At 44.5% G+C, this 12349-nt stretch overlaps 1 protein-coding gene across 5 annotated transcripts in view; it reads right to left on the reverse strand.

Moving 5' to 3' along the window:
* The window catches only part of LOC126161793 (protein PALS2), a 360405-nt gene that overhangs the window by 185809 nt on the left and 162247 nt on the right, over nt 1–12349 (reverse strand). The window contains exon 1 of one of the 5 annotated variants that reach the window (XM_049917875.1): nt 11379–11482. The exons of the other annotated variants lie outside the window; for them this stretch is intronic. The gene's annotated coding sequence lies outside the window, so the exon portion shown is untranslated. Of the gene's footprint in view, nt 1–11378; nt 11483–12349 lie in introns of those variants that run through there. 5 annotated transcript variants of the gene reach the window in all.

A 12349-nucleotide genomic window follows, 5' to 3' on the forward strand; every position in this document is an offset into this window, starting at 1 on the left:
CTTCAAGGGGCAACAAAAATTTGATTTTCGGTTTTTCGTACTGTTACAGACCAAATTTAAAATGCTTTAATAATCTGCTCGTTAAGATCTGTAACCTTATGTTAAAGGTTTAACATAGCGATACAAGTATTCCAGTTAGAAATCGCGTATATCTCTCGAGGCAGCATCACTCTGGGCGTGCAGATTGTTGTTGTTGTTGTGGTCTTCAGTCCTGAGACTGGTTTGATGCAGCTCTCCATGCTACTCTATCCTGTGCAAGCTTCTTCATCTCCCAGTACCTACTGCAACCTACATCCTTCTGAATCTGCTTAATGTATTCATCTCTTGGTCTCCCTCTACGATTTTTACCACCCACGCCGCCCTCCAATGCTAAATTTGTGATCCCTTGATGACTCAAAACACGTCCTACCAACCGGTCCCTTCTTTTTGTCAAGTTGTGCCACAAACTCCTCTTCTCCCCAATTCTATTCAATACCTCCTCATTAGTTATGTGCTCCACCCATCTAATCTTCAGCATTCTTCTGTAGCACCACATTTCGAAAGCTTCTATTCTCTTCTTGTCCAAACTATTTATCGTCCATGTTTCACTTCCATACATGGCTACACTCCATACAAATACTTTCAGAAACGACTTCCTAATACTTAAATCTATACTCGATGTTAGCAAATCTCCCTTCTTCAGAAATGCTTTCCTTGCCATTGCCAGTCTACATTTTATATCCTCCCTACTTCGACCATCATCAGTTATTTTGCTCCCCAAATAGCAAAACTCCTTTACTACTTTAAGTGCTTCATTTCCTAATCTAATTCCCTCAGCATCACCCGATTTTATTTGACTACATTCCATTATCCTCGTTTTGCTTTTGTTGATGTTCAGCTTATATCCTCCTTTCAAGACACTGTCCATTCCGTTCAACTGCTCTTCCAACTCCTTTGCTGTCTGTGACAGAATTACAATGTCATTGGCGAACCTCAAAGTTTTTATTTCTTCTCCATGCGTTTTAATACCTACTCCGAATTTTTCTTTTGTTTCCTTTACTGCTTGCTCAATATACAGATTGAATAACATCGGGGAGAGGCTGCAACCCTGTCTCACTCCCTTCCCAACCACTGCTTCCCTTTCGTGCCCCTCGACTGTTAAAACTGCCATCTGGTTTCTGTACAAATTGTAAATGGCCTTTCGCCCCCTGTATTTTACCCCTGCTACATTCAGAATTTGAAAGAGAGTATTCCAGTTAACATTGTCAAAAGCTTTCTCTATGTCTACAAATGCTAGAAACGTAAGTTTGCCTTTTCTTAATCTTTCTTCTAAGATAAGTCGTAAGGTTAGTATTGCCTCACGTGTTCCAACATTTCTACGGAATCCAATCTGATCTTCCCCGAGGTCCGCTTCTACCAGTTTTTCCATTCGTCTGTAAAGCATTCGCGTTAGTATTTTGCAGTTGTGACTTATTAAACTGACAGTTCGATAATATCACATCTGTCAACACCTGCTTTCTTCGGGATTGGAATTATTATATACTTCTTGAAGTCTGAGGGTATTTCGCCTGTCTCATACATCTTGCTCACCAGATGGTAGAGTTTTGTCAGGACTGGCTCTCCCAAGGCTGTCAGTAGTTCTAATGGAATGTTGTCTACTCCCGGGGCCCTGTTTCGACTCAGGTCTTTCAATGCTCTGTCAAACTCTTCACGCAGTATCTTATCTCCCATTACGTCTTCATCTACAGCCTCTTCCATTTCCATAATATTGTCCTCAAGTACATCGCCCTTGTATAAACCCTCTATATACTCCATCCACCTTTCTGCCTCCCTTCTTTGCTTAGAACTGTGTTTCCATCTGAGCTCTTGATATTCATACAAGTGGTTCTTTTCTCTCCAAAGGTCTCTTTAATTTTCCTGTAGGCAGTATCTATCTTACCCCTAGTGAGATAAGCCTCTACATCCTGTGCAGATTACCCAGACTTTATTCATCCAGTATTGGAGACTGAGAACAGTTTGCAATTTCCAACAAATTTTACGCATAATTTCAAACCTTTCATAAACTTTTCCTCGCTAACACCACCCACAAAATGATGGAAGGAAAAAAAATTATTACGTACTACATTTTTTGCTATGCATGGAGTAAAACTGCAGCACCAGTCATGATATTTTAAATCAGTACTTCTTTACTGCTCACTATATTCGAAAAACAATTTGCAGACAGTATCCACGTACATCACAGAAGCTACGTTCAGAATTACATCATTGTACGAACGGTTCAAGAGATATGACGTCATAAACATTTAGATGCATCAAAAATTAGCTTTTGCTCAATACAGAGCACGTATCACTCACTCTATACTCATCTAGCGTCTGATAACGAGGGCACTTCCAACATAATGTCCACCTGCTTAGCTGGGTGGTAACATGCTCGCCTCCCATGCAGTCGAGACCGGGTTCGATTCCCGGCCGGGTTGGAGATTTTCTCCGCTCGGGGACTGGGTGGTGTGTTGTCCTACTTATCATTTTATCACCGGCGCGCAGGTCGCCCAATGTAGCGTCGACTGAAATAAGACTTATACTTGGCGGCCGAACTTACCGATATGGGGCCTCCCGGCCAACGATGCCATACGCTCATTTCATTTCCATTTCCAACATAATTTCAAATTTCTTCTAACCTGTTTGTCGCTTACATGCTTAACGTCGAATATTTAACATCTGAATTCATTTGTAAAGCAATCAGACATCTGAAGCTTATGTATAAATGGGAGCTCGATTTCTTAGAGAATCTGGGGTTTACTGGTGTTTCTCTAATCCACAAACTTACAGGAGGCAACATCTTTGAGAAGAGTTCTATTAGCGGAAGTGGAATTTGGTGTAAATGACCGCATTCTGCATCTGAAATCTCCTGACTGAAAGACCTGGATGTTTAAACAATTCTGGAGTTATTGGTAGCTCAAAAAATCAAGGAGCGAGCTAGCAGTGCTGTTGGGGGCAAGTTGTGGTCCTTCGAAGTTGGAAGTGCTGTTTCGATTGTGCTAATGTTTCCTTACTCCGAAATTTACTGCATTCCCAGCGCGCGCACATAGAATTCTGATCAGTTTTTTTCTGTTTTCGTGAGAGAGTATTTGCAGTTTTCTGTGTGTACGCGAGATTGTTCGGAAGGAGCTATTCACCAATTGGAGGTGGTCGCTGGTGGAACAGATGGACTTGGCGAGGTTTAATTAAAGCTAATAAACTGTATTTGGTTTCGTGAAAAATCGAATTGCTTTGATTGCACCGTGTCTCGACGTAGGTTGCTTTGAAATGGTGCGGTGTTTTGTCTTTGTAAAGAGCTCTGCGGAAGAAGCGAGGAACTAGCTGGCGGCGGGGTAGTGGGTGTCAGCGGTGCACGCTTCCAATCCAATGGTAGCACCTCGGATTGTTTCTGGGCGTAGTGTATCACCATCGCCTAGAGTGCGTGAGTTTTGGCCGTGGCCGCGAGAGAGGGATGGCATCTGCGAGGTCAGTTCTGCGATGTATCTTGTTCCAGCCCTGCCTCAAAAGCACAACAGCTAATAGGCAAAGTATAAAACACATTGAACACAATTTATACGATTCGTAGGCAAATGGCGAACAAGTGTCACAACCTCCCCCGCCCCTCTATCTACGCATCCACTCTCGAAGAAAATTTAGTTTAGTGTGATAATGGATCGGTGGTTATTCTGTCAGGTCACAGGAAAAAAAAAAATGCTGAGACCAATACAAAAACCGGACTCGCCTCCATAGAGTTAGGAATGAAGAAGTTTGTAGAAACAAAATTAGACGTTGCAAATGAGCTGCCGGTAGTCTTTCACTTGGTATCTCCGAGTCACTTGAGTGTTGAAACAGTTATATCTTCCAGGCTGTGTTTCCGGTATTCGTTATGTGCGCGAGGTAATCTGGCTGTACACGCAGCGATAAAGTGACAGCCCGTGCTCGCCAGTCGCTCAAATAGCGCGTCTACCGCCGCGCTGTGAAACACACTTTAAACTACCGAGCCTGTTCCCGGGTACTGTGCTACTGGCAAGCCGTGGCAATAACCTTCCATGTTTGCGTACACGATACTGGACGACTTCACTTGAATGTGAGACTATTAACAATGAAGAAATATTAAGTAGTACAAAATAATATTCTTCGTTGCAAACTTGAAGTAATTTTCCCAGATAACACGCTGGACTCACTTTCGGGAGAGCCGGCGTTCACCTAGCCTTCCGACAATCCAAGTTTAGGTTTTCCATGGTTTTCCCTAAATCGATCCTCCTTCATGCTTCCACCATCTCTGAGGACCTCGTCGCCCCCCCCCCCTTCCCCCCGCCGGTAAACCTCAGTCTTCCTTCGTTAATAATCTGTCAGACGTCGCACTCAATACTTTTATCGGAGGTTCGAACTTCATGTGCTTAATACATTTTTTTCGTACCCCTTATTCGTGTATTATAAATTGTTTGATTTAAATTAAATAGGAATATATATATATATATATATATATATATATATAGGGCGAGTCACCTAACGTTACCGCTGGATATATTTCGTAAACCACATCAAATACTGACGAATCGATTCCACAGACCGAACGTGAGGAGAGGGGCTAGTGTAATTGGTTAATACAAACCATACAAAAATGCACGGAAGTATGTTTTTTAACACAAACCTACGTTTTTTTAAATGGAACCCCGTTAGTTTTGTTAGCACATCTGAACATATAAACAAATACGTAATCAGTGCCGTTTGTTGCATTGGAAAAGTGTTAATTACATCCGGAGATATTGTAATCTAAAGTTGACGCTTGAGTACCACTCCTCCGCTGTTCGATCGTGTGTATCGGAGAGCATCGAATTACGTAGGGATCCAAAGGGAACGGTGATGGACCTTAGGTACAGAAGAGACTGGAACAGCACATTACGTCCTCATGCTAACACCTTTTTATTGGTCTGTGCGGATGCGGATATTCGCCGATACGTCGACAGTTGTGCGCCGTAATAATTACTTTGTGGGTTAAAGTCCACGTCAGTGAGGGCATCCGGCGCTACACAGGTGGTAAGAAACAAAGTAGACAAATTTATAGAATTATCAGATCAGTTTAAAAGAAACATTTTTATTATGTCGCACACAACACTGTTGCACTGTTTGCGCACTATGGTCTCTTGTAGGATCTGACTCAGGCCAACGTTCACAATTGTTTTGATTGCTTCGCATGCTACACGTGTACAACGGATTCTGATTTGCAACAAAATTACGTCTTACCACATTTATGAAATTTCAGTATTGCTGACAATGTACATGCCCTAGACAAACAATTAAATATTATTGATTGTGCGATACTGTGTTTACATGGAAGTTTCTGCTGAAGCTGACAGGATCTTGATAGCTGATTGCAATCGAACCGAGTTATCTGGCATCCGTCTCATTTACGAAACGAAATGATGGTAAGGCATTATTGGCCGGGAGATACATTCTGGGTTTGTACCGCCGACTGGTGCAAGTCTTCTTCTGGTGCCACTTCGGCGACTTGCAGGTCCCTGTGGTGAGAGAAACGATTAGGACATCACAAAAACCCAGTTCCCGAGCGGGAATGGAACCCCTAACCCCGCGATCTAGAAGCAGCGACACTCACCACTAGACCAGGAACTGCCGACATCCTATTTCTGGGGAGGTACGATGCAACAGTCGAGGGGAAAGGCGCCTGTTTGCAGAAAGACTTCCAGGGAGGTGGTCACCAAATCATGTCTCATTTCAGAGACTTGCTGGCTGTCTTCGTGAAACAGGATTCCTTAGACTAGATCGATGGGAAAGTGCTAGCACTCGCACTGTGCGTACTGTTCAGTTCGAGGAAGCTGAGTTACGGCAAACTGAGGACAGCCCCAGAGCCAGCACACGAGTCATAGCCAAGGAACCAAATACTTCCAACGTTAATGTGAGGAACGTCCTGCACAAGACAAACATCCATCCATTCAAGACTCAGAACGAACAAGACCTATCAGCTGGTGGCTTTCCTTAGCGTGTGAAATTCCGCCGATTGAATCTGCACCAAACTGTAAACTTCGGTGTGTTTTGTTTACTGACAAAGCTGCTTTCACAAGGGGAGGAGTATTCAACAGTCACAACACCGTCTCTGGGAGTTCAAAAATCCTAAGTGAACTTTTGTACTGGAACCGCGAGACCACTACGGTCGCAGGTTCGAATCCTGCCTCGGGCATGGATGTGTGTGATGTCCTTAGGTTAGTTAGGTTTAACTAGTTCTAAGTTCTAGGGGACTAATGACCTCAGAAGTTGAGTCCTATAGTGCTCAGAGCCATTTGAACTTTTGTATTCCACCGTCAACAGTGATCTACCATCAATTTGTGGGCTAGTATTGTGCACGTCCATCTGATTGGTCTTTGACTCCTACCTGACACGCTTGTGAGTCTAGCGACCTATATTATCATCATAAAAAGAGAAACTATCCGGTGCGTCTTCAGACGCGCCTTCGACCTGCAATCTCAATGACTAGAGTGGAATTGTTTTCAGTGAAGGATCCCGCTTCGAACTGAGGCCCGATGATGAGTCAAGCCGTGTGTGGAGATGCCCTGGACAGCGGTTGCATACTAAACTGTCGCCCGCCATACAGCCCGGCAACCATGAGTTATTGTCTTGAGGGTAACATTTCATTTCACAGCAGAACCCCTCAGTTTGTCATCGGCGGCACTCTTACAGCACAGCGGTACGTCGAAGATATTTTAAGTCCAGTTTTGTTACCCTTCACGGAAGCCATATTTCAGCAAGTTAATGCCCTCCAGCACATGACAAGAGTTTCTACTGCTTGTCATTGTGCTTGTCAAACCCTACTTTAGCCAGCAAGGTAGGCTGATCTCTCCTCACTTGAGAACATATGGAGCGTTATGGACAGGACCCCCCGACCAGTTCGGGATTTTGACGATCTGACGGGTCAGTGGGGCAGAATTTGGCACAATATTCCACAAGAGGACATCCAACAACTCTGTCAGCCAATGCTAAGCAGAATAACTACTTGCGTAAGGGCCAGAGGTGGACCAACGCGTTACTGACTTGCTCAATTTGTGAAGCTATTTCTCTTGGATAAATCATCCAATTTTTTAAAAATTGTAATCGCTTCTTTGTCTGTACAATGTACATGTATATCATATCTGCCGATTTCCGTCCTATTCTGATAATTCCTTCGTGGTGCGTCGCTTTTTTGTCTTAGAATGTACGTACAGTTGCTGTGTCCGCTAAGTTAGAGTGCACAATGTAGCTACTTTTCGGACGTGCGTAAGTAGTTTTTAACGTCCATATATACTGATTTATGACATCGAATTTTTTAAAACAAATGGAAGTATAAACTTTTTCCGTGGCACTGGAAAGGGTCTTTGAAGAGGTCTTCAGCGATATAACATGTACGAACTCGACGAAATAGTAAAAATACACTCCTGGAAATGGAAAAAAGAACACATTGACACCGGTGTGTCAGACCCACCATACTTGCTCCGGACACTGCGAGAGGGCTGTACAAGCAATGATCACACGCACGGCACAGCTGACACACCAGGAACCGCGGTGTTGGCCGTCGAATGGCGCTAGCTGCGCAGCATTTGTGCACCGCCGCCGTCAGTGTCAGCCAGTTTGCCGTGGCATACGGAGCTCCATCGCAGTCTTTAACACTGGTAGCATGCCGCGACAGCGTGGACGTGAACCGTATGTGCAGTTGACGGACTTTGAGCGAGGGCGTATAGTGGGCATGCGGGAGGCCGGGTGGACGTACCGCCGAATTGCTCAACACGTGGGGCGTGAGGTCTCCACAGTACATCGATGTTGTCGCCAGTGGTCGGCGGAAGGTGCACGTGCCCGTCGACCTGGGACCGGACCGCAGCGACGCACGGATGCACGCCAAGACCGTAGGATCCTACGCAGTGCCGTAGGGGACCGCACCGCCACTTCCCAGCAAATTAGGGACACTGTTGCTCCTGGGGTATCGGCGAGGACCATTCGCAACCGTCTCCATGAAGCTGGGCTACGGTCCCGCACACCGTTAGGCCGTCTTCCGCTCACGCCCCAACATCGTGCAGCCCGCCTCCAGTGGTGTCGCGACAGGCGCGAATGGAGGGACGAATGGAGACGTGTCGTCTTCAGCGATGAGAGTCGCTTCTGCCTTGGTGCCAATGATGGTCGTATGCGTGTTTGGCGCCGTGCAGGTGAGCGCCACAATCAGGACTGCATACGACCGAGGCACACAGGGCCAACACCCGGCATCAAGGTGTGGGGAGCGATCTCCTACACTGGCCGTACACCACTGGTGATCGTCGAGGGGACACTGAATAGTGCACGGTACATCCAAACCGTCATCGAACCCATCGTTCTACCATTCCTAGACCGGCAAGGGAACTTGCTGTTCCAACAGGACAATGCACGTCCGCATGTATCCCGTGCCACCCAACGTGCTCTAGAAGGTGTAAGTCAACTACCCTGGCCAGCAACATCTCCGGATCTGTCCCCCATTGAGCATGTTTGGGACTGGATGAAGCGTCGTCTCACGCGGTCTGCACGTCCAGCACGAACGCTGGTCCAACTGAGGCGCCAGGTGGAAATGGCATGGCAAACCGTTCCACAGGACTACATCCAGCATCTCTACGATCGTCTCCATGGGAGAATAGCAGCCTGCATTGCTGCGAAAGGTGGATATACACTGTACTAGTGCCGACATTGTGCATGCTCTGTTGCCTGTGTCTATGTGCCTGTGGTTCTGTCAGTGTGATCATGTGATGTATCTGACCCCAGGAATGTGTCAATAAAGTTTCCCCTTCCTGGGACAATGAATTCACGGTGTTCTTATTTCAATTTCCAGGAGTGTATAATAGTGCTTCAGTTGTTCAGTCGTTAGGTGAAGAACTTCCATAAATGTGTGTCCTGCTGCACCAAAGGTAAGAAAGCTATCTAATACTGGCTTTTAGCACTGCAGTACAGAATAGTTCAAGCATTTATGCCACCTCGAAAGACTGAACAGAACGTATTTTTGGATCGGTTAAACAGTCAGGATCTGACAGGCATCTTGCTAATAGTGATTGTTGCAGTGGTACGCAACAGAGACCTCTCAAGAAAGGGATAACACAATCAGTTTGCTATTTATTTAATCACAATATACTGTTGCTAATAGAAAGTGGATTATAGAAGGGGTGCAATTCCTTGACGCACTGATAAGATACTAATATACAGGATGTAAACGTACCACAGTGTAGTGGTGTAAATTGAGAACAACAATTTGATATAAGACGAAAAATACCCTCAATTTGTCCTACAAAAGCCTCAAAAGGCACACAGCATGCATGCCATGCGAGGTTTTCGGTATCCTTTTGTTGTCTTTAGACAACCGTCTTGGTCGTTATTTCGTCAACACTAGTAATTTAAACTTCCCTGTGAAGGTAATAAAAGAAAGAGAGACTTTTGTAAACGTGATGCAAAAATTAATTACGTTTACAATTCGCTCCGAACTCGACCGTTAGAAGCACAGTAGTTTCGTAGAAGTTCAGACAAACAAAATTCTTAATTCAAATTCACAATATTATGAGGTAATATTTAGACAAGTGTCAGTTTTACCATTTTGTAAAGTGCAAGAACAAGTGGTTTTTAGTAGTACGAGGGCTATCCACAAAGTACATTACGGTTTGGAATTAAAAATAAATAAAGTATTGGAAATTTTTTTATTATATACAGATGAAAGCCGCACTTAAATACTACTTTTCTACATAGTTGGCATTTAAATTAAGGTACTTATCGTAGCGATGGACGAGCTTGGAAATTCCTTCGTCGTAAAATTCGGCCGCCTGCGCCTTCAACCACGTGGTTACCTCTTCTTGAAGCTGTGCGTCGTCATCAAAACGCTGCATAGCCAACCACTTCTTCATTGCTGGGAATAAATGGAAGTCGCTCGGTGCCAGGTCGGGACTGTACGGCGGATGAGGAAACAACTCCCACTTAAAAGATTCGAGAACTTCACGAGTGGCATTTGCCGTATGGGCCCGGGCGTTGTCGTGAATCAGCAAGATCTTCGAGCCCAACTTTCCCCTGCGCTTGTTTTGTATTGCTCTTTTGAGGTTGTGCAGAGTTTGGCAATACTTTTGAGAGTTTATTGTAGTGCCTCTTTCCAGTAAATCCACAAAAATCACACCTTTTCTGCCCCAAAAGACAGTCATTACGTGGTTGAAGGCGCAGGCGGCCGAATTTTACGACGAAGGAATTTCCAAGCTCGTCCATCGCTACGATAAGTGCCTTAATTTAAATGGCAACTATGTAGAAAAGTAGTATTTAAGTGTGGCTTTCATCTGTATATAATAAAAAAAATTCCAATACTTTATTTATTTTTAATTCCAAAACGTAATGTACTTGCGGACAGCCCTCGTATATGACGATTTTAATCAAAATCTCGCACAGCGCCCATGCGGTGTAATAAAGTTGGCTTTTGTAGACCAATTTGAGGCTATTTCCCACCTTGTAGACCACAAGCGTCCTATATCCTTCTGATCGTCTCGACTTCAACTTCACCATTGCAGTACGTTGTAAACACTTACCATTGTAAACACTGACAATGGTATAATTTATATCACTTAAACCAGCCACCATCGGACGTCATAATTTTCACAACACTATGGATGTGAAATGATACACGCGGTAGAACACACACAGAACGAATAGTAATACATAAATATAATCCTAGAAGAATAAATTACCTACACTACCCTTTAGTCAGCTTCAGAAAGGAGCGAAATATCGCCAAAAAAAAGTGGTTCATCACTTAGCCGGTGATGTAAAGATTTAAAATTAACTTCGAACGTAAACTGAAATACTATCTATTTGACAACTCCTACTCCGTAAAAGAATTTATGAAATTATTTTTATTTATTTTTTCTTTGGAAATTCCGTATGCTCGAAGACATAATGTAAGTAGGTGTGATTCATAAGTTGTGGCAGTAAACAGCACGGCCGAATTACTCTGTGACTAGACTAACGAGGGTATTGAATTTATATAGAGACCAACTAATCTTTCCGAAGGTTTGTACACATTATGGAAAAAAAATGAAGGAAGGTAAAAACGGACTGGTAAATGTCTGACAAAGGGATCTATGTCGTGAAAATCTACATGTATGTCAAGAATTAGCTTTTCCTGGAGAATTACAGTGGAAATATTGTTTGGCCTACAACACCACACCATCTGAGTTAAAACTGTGAGATAATAGGCTAATTACTAGACTATTCGTACTGCGCAGTTCTTGTATTTCGTTCCGTAACAGAAATGGGAAACAGGTTGACGCTGTGGCACAATGGCACGCACGTGTACAGCGCAGATATAATCAGGGAAAGGGAAAGCCGATCTCTGCGTACACCGTACTTACGTCACAACTGCGACGGGAGATGCGCAGGCAGCTACACGATGTTCCCTCCTCCAACGCCGGGCAGCAAATGAAGCAGGAGACCGCACGGGCTGCGCCTCTAACGCACACTTTCGGGAGCGCTCCGGCCTGATTGCGTGTGTCATCAGGAGCTACGGTGTTGCCTCTCCAGTCGAGCCACGATGTCGCCGCGAGATTACTCTCGCTTCCCGAGTCTCGCTATCTTGAAAGTGACACAATTACGCTCTGTTCTCTCGGCCAGCCACAAGCCTCACTAACGACGAAATTAGTCCTGCACTGAATTGAGCTCATCATCGCTCCTTTTGTTGTCCTGCTGTCATTATGCGTTTCGCATGTCTTCTGCCCTTAGATGCTCTTCTAGTCCCAAAAGAGTCATCTGAATCTATGTTGCTTGTGAATCGGGTATAAAGGGCGGTAACGTAGAATCATCAACCCAGAGACTGATTACGTATTCGCTGTCTGATCAAAAGTATCCGGACACCTATCAGTGGACATTAACATGGGGTGTGTCCACTGTGCTGTGTCATTTAGGAGAACGCACTTTCTTTTGTCGCCTTTCCATATTCAGACGTAACATCTGGATACGTGTTACAACCCCGGAAATGTTCATACGAATGTCTTTAAATTTTTTAGCGTTTATTTTATAGTTACGTTGTAGACGTCATAACGTCAGAATGCTTGTCCGTGACTCGCTGTGGTGCGCGAAAATCTGTCAGCTCCGCAGTCCAGAGGGGTTACAAAAGCCCACAGTCGTAGCTGGCAGCTGAGAGTGCTAAATAAAAAAAAAAATAAAAAATCTGCGACCGTAGCGGTCGCGCGGTTCCAGACTGAAGCGCCTAGAACCGCTCGGTCACTCCGGCCAGCAGCTGAGAGCGCAGCCGACAGTCTTCGCCAACAATACTGCAATTGTTACTAGGGATAGTGGAGCCGTACATCTGTGCAAAATGTAATGG

This window comes from Schistocerca cancellata, chromosome 2, assembly GCF_023864275.1.
Source record: "Schistocerca cancellata isolate TAMUIC-IGC-003103 chromosome 2, iqSchCanc2.1, whole genome shotgun sequence".
Classification (NCBI taxonomy): domain Eukaryota; kingdom Metazoa; phylum Arthropoda; class Insecta; order Orthoptera; family Acrididae; genus Schistocerca; species Schistocerca cancellata.